Source organism: Haliotis rubra, unplaced genomic scaffold (assembly GCF_003918875.1).
Source record: "Haliotis rubra isolate DU_JTF1 unplaced genomic scaffold, ASM391887v1 Scf234, whole genome shotgun sequence".
Taxonomy (NCBI): domain Eukaryota; kingdom Metazoa; phylum Mollusca; class Gastropoda; order Lepetellida; family Haliotidae; genus Haliotis; species Haliotis rubra.
Genome location: NW_025766381.1, coordinates 1,253,124 through 1,267,112, shown reverse-complemented (window position 1 = coordinate 1,267,112; position 13,989 = coordinate 1,253,124). Strand labels below are relative to the sequence as shown.

Below are 13,989 nucleotides of genomic sequence, written 5' to 3'. Positions count from 1 at the left end.
ATAGTCGCTGGTACAAACCTAATAGTCGCTGGTACACACCTAATAGTCGCTGGTACACACCTAATAGTCGCTGGTACACACCTAATAGTCGCTGGTACATATAGTCGCTAACCTAGTCGCTAATAGTCGCTGGTACACACCTAATAGTCGCTGGTACATACCTAATAGTCGCTGGTACACACCTAATAGTCGCTGGTACATACCTAATAGTCGCTGGTACACACCTAATAGTCGCTGGTACACACCTAATAGTCGCTGGTACATACCTAATAGTCGCTGGTACACACCTAATAGTCGCTGGTACACACCTAATAGTCGCTGATACATACCTAATAGTCGCTGGTACACACCTAATAGTCGCTGGTACCTAATAGTCGCTGGTACATACATAATAGTCGCTGGTACACACCTAATAGTCGCTGGTACATACCTAATAGTCGCTGGTACATACCTAATAGTCGCTGGTACACACCTAATAGTCGCTGGTACACACCTAATAGTCGCTGGTACATACCTAATAGTCGCTGGTACACACCTAATAGTCGCTGGTACACCTAATAGTCGCTGGTACACATCTAATAGTCGCTGGTACACACCTAATAGTCGCTGGTACACACCTAATAGTCGCTGGTACATACCTAATAGTCGCTGGTACACACCTAACAGTCGCTGGTACAATAGGTCGCTGGTACACCTAATAGTCGCTGGTACATACCTAATAGTCGCTGGTACACCTAATAGTCGCTGGTACACACCTAATAGTCGCTGGTACAAACCTAATAGTCGCTGGTACACACCTAATAGTCGCTGGTACATACCTAATAGTCGCTGGTACACACCTAATAGTCGCTGGTACATACCTAATAGTCGCTGGTACACACCTAATAGTCGCTGGTACATACTAATAATAGTCGCTAATAATAGTCGCTGGTACACACCTAATAGTCGCTGGTACACACCTAATAGTCGCTGGTACAAACCTAATAGTCGCTGGTACATACATAATAGTAATGGTCGCTGGTACACACCTAACAGTCGCTGGTACACACCTAATAGTCGCTGGTACACACCAAATAGTCGCTGGTACATACCTAATAGTCGCTGGTACACACCTAAATAGTCGCTGGTACATACCTAATAGTCGCTGGTACACACCTAATAGTCGCTGGTACATACCTAATAGTCGCTGGTACATACCTAATAGTCGCTGGTACACACCTAATAGTCGCTGGTACATACCTAATAGTCGCTGGTGGTACACACCTAATAGTCGCTGGTACACACCTAATAGTCGCTGGTAATAGTAACATACCTAATAGTCGCTGGTACATACCTAATAGTCGCTGGTACACACCTAATAGTCGCTGGTACACACCTAATAGTCGCTGGTACATACCTAATAGTCGCTGGTACACACCTAATAGTCGCTGGTACACACACCTAATAGTCGCTGGTACACACCTAATAGTCGCTGGTACACACCTAATAGTCGCTGGTACATACCTAATAGTCGCTGGTACACACCTAATAGTCGCTGGTACATACCTAATAGTCGCTGGTACACACCTAATAGTCGCTGGTACACACCTAATAGTCGCTGGTACACACCTAATAGTCGCTGGTACACACCTAATAGTCGCTGGTACATACATAATAGTCGCTGGTACATACCTAATAGTCGCTGGTACACACCTAATAGTCGCTGGTACACACCTAATAGTCGCTGGTACATACCTAATAGTCGCTGGTACACACCTAATAGTCGCTGGTACAAACCTAATAGTCGCTGGTACACACCTAATAGTCGCTGGTACATACCTAATAGTCGCTGGTACACACCTAATAGTCGCTGGTACACACCTAATAGTCGCTGGTACACACCTAATAGTCGCTGGTACACACCTAATAGTCGCTGGTACATACCTAATAGTCGCTGGTACACACCTAATAGTCGCTGGTACATACCTAATAGTCGCTGGTACATACCTAATAGTCGCTGGTACATACCTAATAGTCGCTGGTACACACCTAATAGTCGCTGGTACACACCTAATAGTCGCTGGTACACACCTAATAGTCGCTGGTACACACCTAATAGTCGCTGGTACACCTAATAGTAATGGTCGCTGGTACATAATAGTCGCTAATAGTCGCTGGTACATACCTAATAGTCGCTGGTACACACCTAATAGTCGCTGGTACATACCTAATAGTCGCTGGTACACACCTAATAGTCGCTGGTACATACCTAATAGTCGCTGGTACACACCTAATAGTCGCTGGTACATACCTAATAGTCGCTGGTACACACCTAATAGTCGCTGGTACACACCTAATAGTCGCTGGTACATACCTAATAGTCGCTGGTACACACCTAATAGTCTGCTGGTACACACCTAATAGTCGCTGGTACATACCTAATAGTCGCTGGTACACACCTAATAGTCGCTGGTACATACCTAATAGTCGCTGGTACATACCTAATAGTCGCTGGTACACACCTAATAGTCGCTGGTACACACCTAATAGTCGCTGGTACCATCCTAATAGTCGCTGGCTGGTACACACCTAATACATAATAGTCGCTGGTACAAACCTAATAGTCGCTGGTACACACCTAATAGTCGCTGGTACACACCTAATAGTCGCTGGTACACACCTAATAGTCGCTGGTACACACCTAATAGTCGCTGGTACATACATAATAGTCGCTGGTACATACCTAATAGTCGCTGGTACACACCTAATAGTCGCTGGTACATACCTAATAGTCGCTGGTACATACCTAATAGTCGCTGGTACACACCTAATAGTCGCTGGTACACACCTAATAGTCGCTGGTACACACCTAATAGTCGCTGGTACATACCTAAGTCGCTGGTCGCTAATAGTCGCTGGTACATACCTAATAGTCGCTGGTACATACCTAATAGTCGCTGGTACATACCTAATAGTCGCTGGTACCACACCTAATAGTCGCTGGTACATACCTAATAGTCGCTGGTACATACCTAATAATAGTCGCTGGTACACACCTAATAGTCGCTGGTACACACCTAATAGTCGCTGATACACAATAGTAATAGTCGCTGGTACACACCTAATAGTCGCTGGTACACACCTAATAGTCGCTGGTACACACCTAATAGTCGCTGGTACATACCTAATAGTCGCTGGTACACACCTAATAGTCGCATACACACCTAATAGTCGCTGGTACATTAATACCTAATAGTCGCTGGTACACACCTAATAGTCGCTGGTACATCCCTAATAGTCGCTGGTACACAGTCCTGGTAATAGTCGCTGGTACATACCTAATAGTCGCTGGTACACACCTAATAGTCGCTGGTACACACTAAATAGTCACTGTACATCTAATAGTCGCTAATCCCTAATAGTCGCTGGTACATACCTAATAGTCGCTGATACACACCTAATAGTCGCTGGTACATACACTAATAGTCGCTGATACACACCTAATAGTCGCTGGTACACACCTAATAGTCGCTGGTACACACCTAATAGTCGCTGGTACATACCTAATAGTCGCTGGTACACACCTAATAGTCGCTGGTCGCTGGTACATACCTAATAGTCGCTGGTACATACCTAATAGTCGCTGTACAAACCTAATAGTCGCTGGTACACCTAATAGTCGCTGGTACATAACTAATAGTCGCTGGTACAAACCTAATAGTCGCTGGTACATACACCTAATAGTCGCTGGTACACACCTAATAGTCGCTGATACACACCTAATAGTCGCTGGTACACACCTAATAGTCGCTGGTACACACCTAATAGTCGCTGGTACACACCTAATAGTCGCTGGTACACACCTAATAGTCGCTGGTACAATCCTAATAGTCGCTGGTACACACCTAATAGTCGCTGGTACATACCTAATAGTCGCTGGTACACAGTCGCTGGTAACACCTAATAGTCGCTGGTACATACCCTAATAGTCGCTGGTACATACCTAATAGTCGCTGGTACACACCTAATAGTCGCTGGTACATACCTAATAGTCGCTGGTACACACCTAATAGTCGCTGGTACAAACCTAATAGTCGCTGGTACACACCTAATAGTCACTGGTACATACATAATAGTCGCTGGTACACACCTAATAGTCGCTGGTACACACCTAATAGTCGCTGGTACACACCGCTGGTACTGGTACACCTAATAGTCGCTGGTACATACCTAATAGTCGCTGGTACACACCTAATAGTCGCTGGTACACATCGCTGGTACACCTAATAGTCGCTGGTACACACCTAATAGTCGCTGGTACATACCTAATAGTCGCTGGTACATAGTCGCTAATAGTCGCGCTGGTACACACCTAATAGTCGCTGGTACATAACCTAATATTCGCTGGTGGTACACACCTAATAGTCGCTGGTACATACCTAATAGTCGCTGGGTACACACCTAATAGTCGCTGGTACATACCTAATAGTCGCTGGTACATACCTAATAGTCGCTGATAGTCACTGGTACACCTAATAGTCGCTGGTACACACCTAATAGTCGCTGGTACATACATAATACTCGCTGGTACTAAACCTCATAATCGTCGCTGTACAATCATAATAGTCGCTGGTACATACATAATAGTCGCTGGTACACACCTAATAGTCGCTGGTACACACCTAATAGTCACTGGTACATCCCTAATAGTCGCTGGTACATACCTAATAGTCGCTGGTACATACATAATAGTCGCTGGTACAAACCTAATAGTCGTTGGTACATACCTAATAATCGCTGGTACATCCTAATAGTCTCTGGTACACACCTAATAGTCACTGGTACACACCAAATAGTCGCTGGTACACACCTAATAGTCGCTGATATACACCTTATAGTCACTGGTACACACCAAATAGTCGCTGGTACATACATAATAGTCGCTGGTACACACCTATTAGTCGCTGGGACAAACCTAATCGTTGCTGGTACTCACCTAATAGTCACTGGTACATCCCTAATAGTCGCTGGTATATACCTAAAAGTCTGCTGGTAGTCGCTGGTACACCTAATAGTCGCTGGTACAAACCTAATAGTCGCTAATAGTCGCTGGTATAAACCTAATAGTCGCTGGTACATAACTAATAGTCGCGGATACACACCTTATAGTCACTGGTGCAAACCAAATAGTCACTGGTACATCCCCAAACGGCGCTGGTACACACCTAATAGTCACTGGTACATCCCCAAAAGGCGCTGGTACACACCTAATAGTCGCTGGTACATACATAATAGTCGCTGGTACTCACCTAATAGTCGCTGGTACACACCTAATAGTCGCTGGTACATCCCTAATAGTCGCTGGTACACACCTAATAGTCGCTGGTACATACATAATAGTCGCTGGTACACACCTAATAGTCGCTGGTACACACCTAATAGTCGCTGGTACACATACCTAATAGTCGCTGGTACATCCCTAATAGTCGCTGATACACACCAAATAGTCGCTGGTACATACATAATAGTCGCTGGTACATACCTAATAGTCACTGGTTCATCCCTAATAGTCGCTGGTGCACACCTAAGAGTCACTGGTACATCCCTAAAAGTCGCTGGTACACACCTAATAGAAACTTGTACATACCTAATAGTCGCTGGTACATACCTAATAGTCGGTGGTACACACGTAATAGTCACTGGTACATACCTAATAGTCGCTGGTACATACCTAATAGTCACTGGTAGATACCTAATAGTCGCTGGTATATACATAATAGTCGCTGGTATATATCTAATAGTCGCTGGTACACACCTAATAGTCACTGGTACACTCCTTATAGTCGCTGGTACACGCCTAATAGTCACTGGTACATACATGGCAATAGAGCGTGACAGTGTATGGGGACAGTCCTTTGTTCTGCTGAGTGTTGATGGTTACATCATTGCTGACTCACTGATTGATCTACATCTGACCACAACTGAAGCATGGAGTTTTCAATCAGGCTGTTTATTTTGATATTTTTTGGATCTCTTCTGACATATTGTTCGTCATTTCTTAAGAATGAAAACAAAGTTTCCAGAGGTAAAATTCCACCTGAAACACTTTATACCTTGAGAAGTCTTAGTATTTGTAGAGTTAAGAACACACGCCGTGGTTCCAGAGGAGCACAAAATAAATGGAATTCTTCAATTTCTACGGATATTCTCTCGACATACAAGAATTACAATCTTAACATTGGACTGTTAAATGCCAGATCTATAAAGACATGTGAACCTTTAAATGACAAAGCACGAACAATTCATGATCTTATTGTGGATAGTAAATAAAATGTTTTGGCAATTACAGAAACCTGGTTAAAAGTGATGAAACTGATGCCTTGCCAATTAACAAACTTGTTCCAGATGGATACAAACTTACTCACGTACCCCGATCTAACAGGCGAGGTGGCGGCGTGGGTGTTGTGTATGATGATAGATTAAAAATGCGTCGTCTGACTGATGTTAGACACTTTGATTCATTCGAGTTTCTACCGATTCAGTTCGTAACTGAAAATCAGTGTGTAAATTTTATAGTGCTTTACAGGCCACCAAATTCTGGAAACATATTCTTTGATGATTTCTCGGCACTTTTGGATACACTGAACACAGTTAATGGAAAACTGTTAGTGTGATTTCAGTTTTCACATTGACAATCCTGAAGGGATTTCAATTTTCACATTGACAATCCTGAAGATGCTAACGCAAAACGTCTGCTCTATATCCTGGATACCCATGGTCTCATACAAGTTGTCAGTGAACCAACCCATTCTAGGGGCCATATTCTGGATCTGGTGATCGTCCGTGAGCAGGAACTGGACATAAAACACATGACCTTTGATCACTCAGTCAAGTCGGACCACACATGTATTATCTTTACTGTGAACATCAGAGTCAAGAAAGATCGAGGAATGTTGTCACGTACCGGAAATGGAAAAACGTTGACATTAAGTCTCTCGGTGAAGACAGCATATATCAACAGGCATGTCGGTTTCTGACGTGGACATGTACGATTCACTGCTCCAAGGCATGTCTGTTTCTGAAGATGAATGTTGACATGTACGGAAATGGAAAAATTCACTCGGTCCGATAGCTAGCAGACCAACATGCACCTGTCATGTAAAACCTGTACCCATCACTGTCCCATCCATGAGTCTCCATGGTATAATGATAACATCCGTGCTGCAAAGAGACAGAGGCGGAAGCTTGAACGTCAGTATAGGAGAACAAAATTGACCATCCACAAACAGATGCATAGTGAACAGTGTAATGCATTAGCATCACTGATTGAGGCTGCAAAATCAGACTTCTATAAAGATGCCATTAATACAGCTACTGGACAGAAGGAAGTGTTCAGAATTGCCAACAGCTTGTTGTTTAAACGGAACTCTCTTGTTCTCCCATCTCACACATCTATTGATGAACTGGCTAATCGGTTTTCGGGCTTCTTCACTGACAAGATCAACATCATACGCCAATCCTTCAAATATCACCATGATGCCGCGAAAGTTCCAGTAATCACGAACTCCCTTCCTTTGTCCTCGTTTAGATCTGTGACGGAAGATGAAATGTCCAAACTTGTCTCCAAATGTCCAGCGAAATCATGTTTGCTTGACCCATTACCAACGTGGCTCTTGAAACAAACCATTCAATCTCTTCTTCCTATCTGGACGTATATCACCAACAGTTCGCTAAGCCAAGGTGTAATGCCTGATCAACTGAAGACAGCAATTATCACTCCCCTCATAAAGAAGAAGAATCTCGATCACGAATTGTTAAAACACTACAGACCAATATCCAATTTGACATTCATTTCTAAGCTGATTGAGCGCATTGTTGCTTCTCAATTCAGAGACCATATGAGCAGAAACAGCTTCTATGAAGAGTGCCAATCTGCCTACCGATCCTTCCACAGTACGGAAACTGCGTTGCTGAAGGTTCAGAACGACATCCTAAGAGGCATAGACACCGATGGAGCGGCCATTCTTGTATTGCTGGATCTCTCAGCTGCTTTTGACACTGTTGACCATTCTGTGCTACTCTCTACCCTTGAAAACAGGTTCAATGTCAAAGATCTTGCATTAAGGTGGTTTGTCTCCTACTTAACAAACCGGAGGCAGGCAGTTGTCATCCAGGGTGAAAGGTCAGAGGCAACGTACTTGAAGTTTGGAGTGCCTCAGGGCTCCGTCCTAGGCCCCTACTTTCACATGCTACACATCTTCCTTCGGTGATATTGTAAGGTCCTACAACTTAAGTATGCACCTCTATGCTGATAACACGCAAGTCTACTTATCCTTCAAGCCATCTGACGCATCTGCAACCAAGTTCTCCTTTTCAAGAGTAGAAGAATGTGTTGATTGTATCAAGAGTTGGATGTCATCGAAATATCTTAAATTAAATGATGATAAAACTGAGCTCATTGTGTTCCACCCTCTTCGACTACAGAAAAACTTCTGCTTCCACAGTTTTGCATCGGTGAATCTGCAATAAAAATGCGGCCACATGTTCGCAATCTTGGTGTAATCTTTGACTCTGCCCTCAGCATGGAACCCCATGTTCGCAATGTCTGTCGCCAATGTTATTTCCATCTGCGCAACATTGGTTTGATCCGTCGATACTTGGATGTGAAATCTGCACAAGCTCTAGTTCAAGCATATGTAACATCCCGCTTGGATTATTGTAACTCTTTGCTGTCTGGTGTGCCAAAACAAGTCCTCTACAGGCTACAGAAGGCACAAAATTCAGCCGCACGATTGATCTGTCAAATTAAAAGGACTGAACACATCTCTCCTGCCCTCAAAACCCTACATTGGCTTCCAATTCGCTTCAGAATCGACTACAAAATCCTGCTCCTTGTTTTCAAGTGTCTAAACGGTCTAGCTCCAAAATACCTCTCGGATCTCCTTACACCATATCACCCAACTAGATCACTCCGCTCAAGGGACCAGTCTATCCTTGAAATACCACAAACTAGAACTAAGTCATATGGGGACAGGTCTTTCTCTAGAGCAGGACCCTTCCTCTGGAACAATTTACCATCCATCCTTCGTTCCGAAACAGAACTGTCAAATTTTAAAAGTGGACTCAAGACGCACCTATTCACCTCTGCACATGGATAAAGTGGACTCAGATAGCGCTTTTGAGCAATTAGATTGATAAAAAGCGCTTTACAAATATTTGTATGTATGTATGTATGTATGAATGTATGTATAGTCGCTGGTACAAACCTAATAGTCGCTGGTATATACCTAATAGTCGCTGGTTCATACCTAATAGTCGGTGGTACATCCCTAATAGTCACTGGTACATACCTAATAGTCGCTGGTACACACCTAATAGTCGCTGGTACATACACCCGCCGTGATGTTGCTGGAATATTGCTAAAAGCGGCGTAAAACCAAACTCAGTCAGTGGTACATACATGATAGTCGCTGGTACAAACCTAATAGTCGCTGGTACAATCCTAATAGTCGCTGGTACATACATAATAGTCGGTGGTACACACCTTATAATCGTTGGTACATACATGATAGTCACTGGTACAAACCTTATAGTTGCTGGTACACACCTAATAGTCGCTGGTTCATACCTAATAGTCGCTGGTATATACTTAATAGTCGCTAGTACACACCTAATTGTCGCTGGTACATACCGAATAGTCGCTGGTACATACCTAATGGTCGCTGGTACATACCTAATAGTCGCTGGTATATTTTTAATAGTCGCTGGTACACACCTAATAGTCGCTGGTACATACCTAATAGTCGCTGGTACATACCTAATAGTCGCTGGTATATATCCAGTGGCCGATGGTACAGATATACTTGTGAATGGTACAAAGCTACCGGTCTCTGGTACAACTCTACCAGTCGCTGGTACAAACCTAATACTCGCTGGTACACACCAAATAGTCACTGGTACATCCCTAATAGTCGCTGGTACATACCTTATAGTCGCTGGTATATATCCAGTGGCCGATGGTACAGATATACTGGTGAATGGTACAATGCTACCGGTTGCTGGTACAACTCTACCAGTCGCTAGTACATATCCACTGGCGGTATTCTTATCCTGGTCGCTGGTACATATCTACCTGTCGGTCGTACAAAGCTCATGGTCGGTGGTACATATCTACTTGTCGGTCGTACAAAGCTCCTGGTCGGTCGTACGTATCAACTGGTGACTGGTACATATCTCCTATCCGATGGTATATATCGATTGGTCGCTGATACATATCTACGTTTAATTGGTACATATCTACTGGTCATTGGTGTAACTGATGTAATTCACAAGGGTTTTACAGTTCCGGCTGCGCCTCAGGAAATACGGAATTTAAAAGGGTCTTACATTCCCGTACACCCTTTCAAAACACCGTGTGACGAATTTAATACCCTTAATATCTTTTAATTTAGCTTACCTTTAAACAACAACATTCAACCTTCGGCAGAATGAGACCCAAAACGTTTCCCTATGATGGCTTTGTTTATGATAAAAATGATCGAATTTGAGGTTTTGTTAAACGACAAATGAAATACAGAAACATTTTATTGTTTGGATATATTTATTGAAAGAAACAATTAAGAAACTGTGGCAACAATTTGAGTACTCTCTTTATACTCATAACTGAAAACGCTTTACTGGTGGCTAGTACACATCAATTTGTCACCGGCACATATGGTCTGGTCACCGGTACATTATTAGTTACACGGTGTTTTGAAAGGGTGTACGGGACTGTAAGGACCTTGTAAATTCACAAGGGTCTTACACTTCCGGCTGCGCCTCAGGAAATACGGAATTTAAAAGGGTCTCACAGTCCCGTACACCCTTTCACAAAACTGTGTGACGAATTTATTACCCTTAATATCTTTTAATTTAGCTTACCTTTAAACAACAACATTCAACCTTCGGCAGAATGAGACCCAAAACTTTTCGCAATGATGGCTTTGTTTATGATAAAAATGATCGAATTTGAGGTTTTGTTAAACGACAAATGAAATACAGAAACATTTTATTGTTTGGAGATATTTATTGAAAGAAACAAATACGAAATTATGTCAACATTTTTAGTACTCTCTTTATAGTCATAACTGAAAACGCCAACTCTAAAATTTCGAAGCGATCAGCCGTTATGCAGCCACATTCCATCTAAGGTCAAGGTCATTCGTACAACCCGTGTAGTGTGTCACGTGGCAGATTTGACGGGGGTGTACGGTTCGTACACCCTGGCAAATACGCCACGTATACATGGTTACGTATACTTTAGCTGTTATAACCAGTGAGAACCAATCGTTGGTACATATCTACTGGTGACTGGTACACATTCACTGTTCGCTAGTGCATATCTACTGGTGGATGGTACACATCTACCGGTCTATGGTACACATCTAGTGGTGGTCACTGGTACATATATACTAATGGCTGGTACATATATACTGGTTGCTGGTACATATCTACTGGTCGCGTATACACATCCACTTGTCACTGGTACATACCTACTGGTCGGTGGTACAGATCTACTGGTGGGTAGTATATGTCTCTTAGTCGCTGGCACATATCTAATGGTGGATGGTACATATCTACTGGTCGCTGGTACATCTCTACTGATGGATGGTACATATCTACTAGTAGATGGTACATATCTGATGGTGGATGGTACATATCTACTAGTAGATGGTACATATCTGATGGTGGCTGGTACACATCTTCTGGTGGATGGTACACATCTACTGGAGGCTGGTACACATCTACTGGTGGATGGTACACATCTACTGGAGGCTGGTACACATCTACTGGTAGATGGTACACATCTACTGGTGACTGGTACACATCTACTGGTGGATGGTACATATCTACTGGTTGCTGGTACACATCTACTGGTGGCTGGTACACATCTACTGGACACTGGTACACATCTACTGCTGGCTGGTACACATTTACTTGAGACTGGTACACATCTATTGGTGGCTGGTACACATCTACTTGTGGCTGGTACACATGTACTGGTGGCTGGTACACATCTACTGGTGGATGGTACATATCTACTGGTGACTGGTACACATCTACTGGACACTGGTACACATCTACTGGTGGCTGGTACACATCTACTGGTGGCTGGTACATATCTACTGTTCGCTAGTGCATATCAATTTGTGGATGGGACACATCTACCGGTCTATGGTACACATCTAGTGGTGGTCACTGGTACATTTTACTGGTGCACATCTAGTGGTGGCTGGTACTGATCTATTGGTCGCTGATACACATCTACTGGTGGCTGGTACACATCTACTGGTGGCTGGTACACATCAACTGGACACTGGTACATATCTACTGTTCGCTAGTGCATATCTACTGGTGGATGGGACACATCTACCGATCTATGGTACACATCTAGTGGTGGTCACTGGTACTGATCTATTGGTCGCTGATACACATCTACTGGCTGCTGGTACACATATACTGTTTCCTGGTACATATCTGCTGTTCCCTGGTACATATATATTGTTCCCTGGTACAGATATACTGATGGCTGGTACATATCTACTGTTCCCTGGTACATACATACTGTTCGCGTATACACATCCATTGGTCACTGGTACATATCTACTGGTCACTGGTACAGATCAACTGGTGGGTTGTACATATCAACTGGTGGGTAGTATATGTCTCTTAGTCGCTGGTGAAATATCTAATGGTAGATGGTACATATCTACTGGTCGTTGGTACATATCTACTGGTGGATGTAACATATCTACTACTGGATGGCACATATCTGACGGTGGCTGGTACACATCTACAGGTCGCTAGTTTATGTCTCTTAATCGCTGACACATATCTACTGGTGGCTGGTACATATCTACTGGAGGCTGGTACACATCTATTGGTGGATGGTACACATCTACTGGTGGCTGGTACAAATCTACTGGTGGCTGGTACTCATCTACTGGTGGCTGGTCCATATCTACTGGTCACTTATACACAACTACTGGTGGTTGGTATATGTCTCGTAGTCGCCGGTACACATCTACTTGTGTTTGGTACACATCTACTGGAGGCTGGTAAACTTGTACTGGTGACTGGTACATATCTACTGGTCGCTGGTACACATCTACTTGTCTTTGGTACACATCTACTTGTCTTTGGTACACATCTACTTGTCTTTGGTACACATGTACTTGTCTTTGGTACACATCTACTTGTCTTTGGTACACATCTACTTGTCTTTGGTACACATCTACTTGTCTTTGGTACACATCTACTTGTCTTTGGTACACATCTACTTGTCTTTGGTGCACATCTACTGGAGGCTCGTACACATCCACTGGTGCCTGGTACATATCTACTGGTGGCTGGTACATATCTACTGCTCACTTGTACACATCTACTGGTCGCTGGTACACATTTACTTGTCTTTGGTACACATCTACTTGTGTTTGATACACATCTACTGGTACACATCTATTGGTCGCTGGTACATAGCTCCTGGTGGATGGTACATATCTACTGGTCTCTGGTACACATCTACTTGTGTTTGGTACACATCTACTGGTCGCTGGTACACATCTATTGGTCGTTGGTACATATCTACTGGTCGCTGGTACATAGCTCCTGGTCGCTGGTACATAGCTCCTGATCGCTGGTACATATCTCCTGATCGCTGGTACACATCTACTGGTCGCTGGAACATATCTACTGGTCGCTGGTACACATCTACTTGTCTTTGGTACACATCTTCTTGTCTTTGGTACACATCTACTTGTCTTTGGTACACATCTACTTGCCTTTGGTACACATCTACTTGTCTTTGGTGCATATCTACTGGTGGCTGGTACACATCTACTTGTCTTTGGTACACATTTACTTGTCTTTGGTGCACATCTACTGGTGGCTGGTACACATCCACTGGTGCCTGGTACATATCTACTGGTGGCTGGTACATATCTACTATCTCACTTGTACACATCTACTGGT

At 43.5% G+C, this 13,989-nt stretch overlaps 1 protein-coding gene across 1 annotated transcript in view; it reads left to right on the top strand.

Moving 5' to 3' along the window:
• LOC124278282 (sodium-dependent serotonin transporter-like) overlaps positions 1 to 13,989 on the top strand; it is a 58,682-nt gene that overhangs the window by 22,768 nt on the left and 21,925 nt on the right. The gene's annotated exons all lie outside the window — the stretch shown is intronic.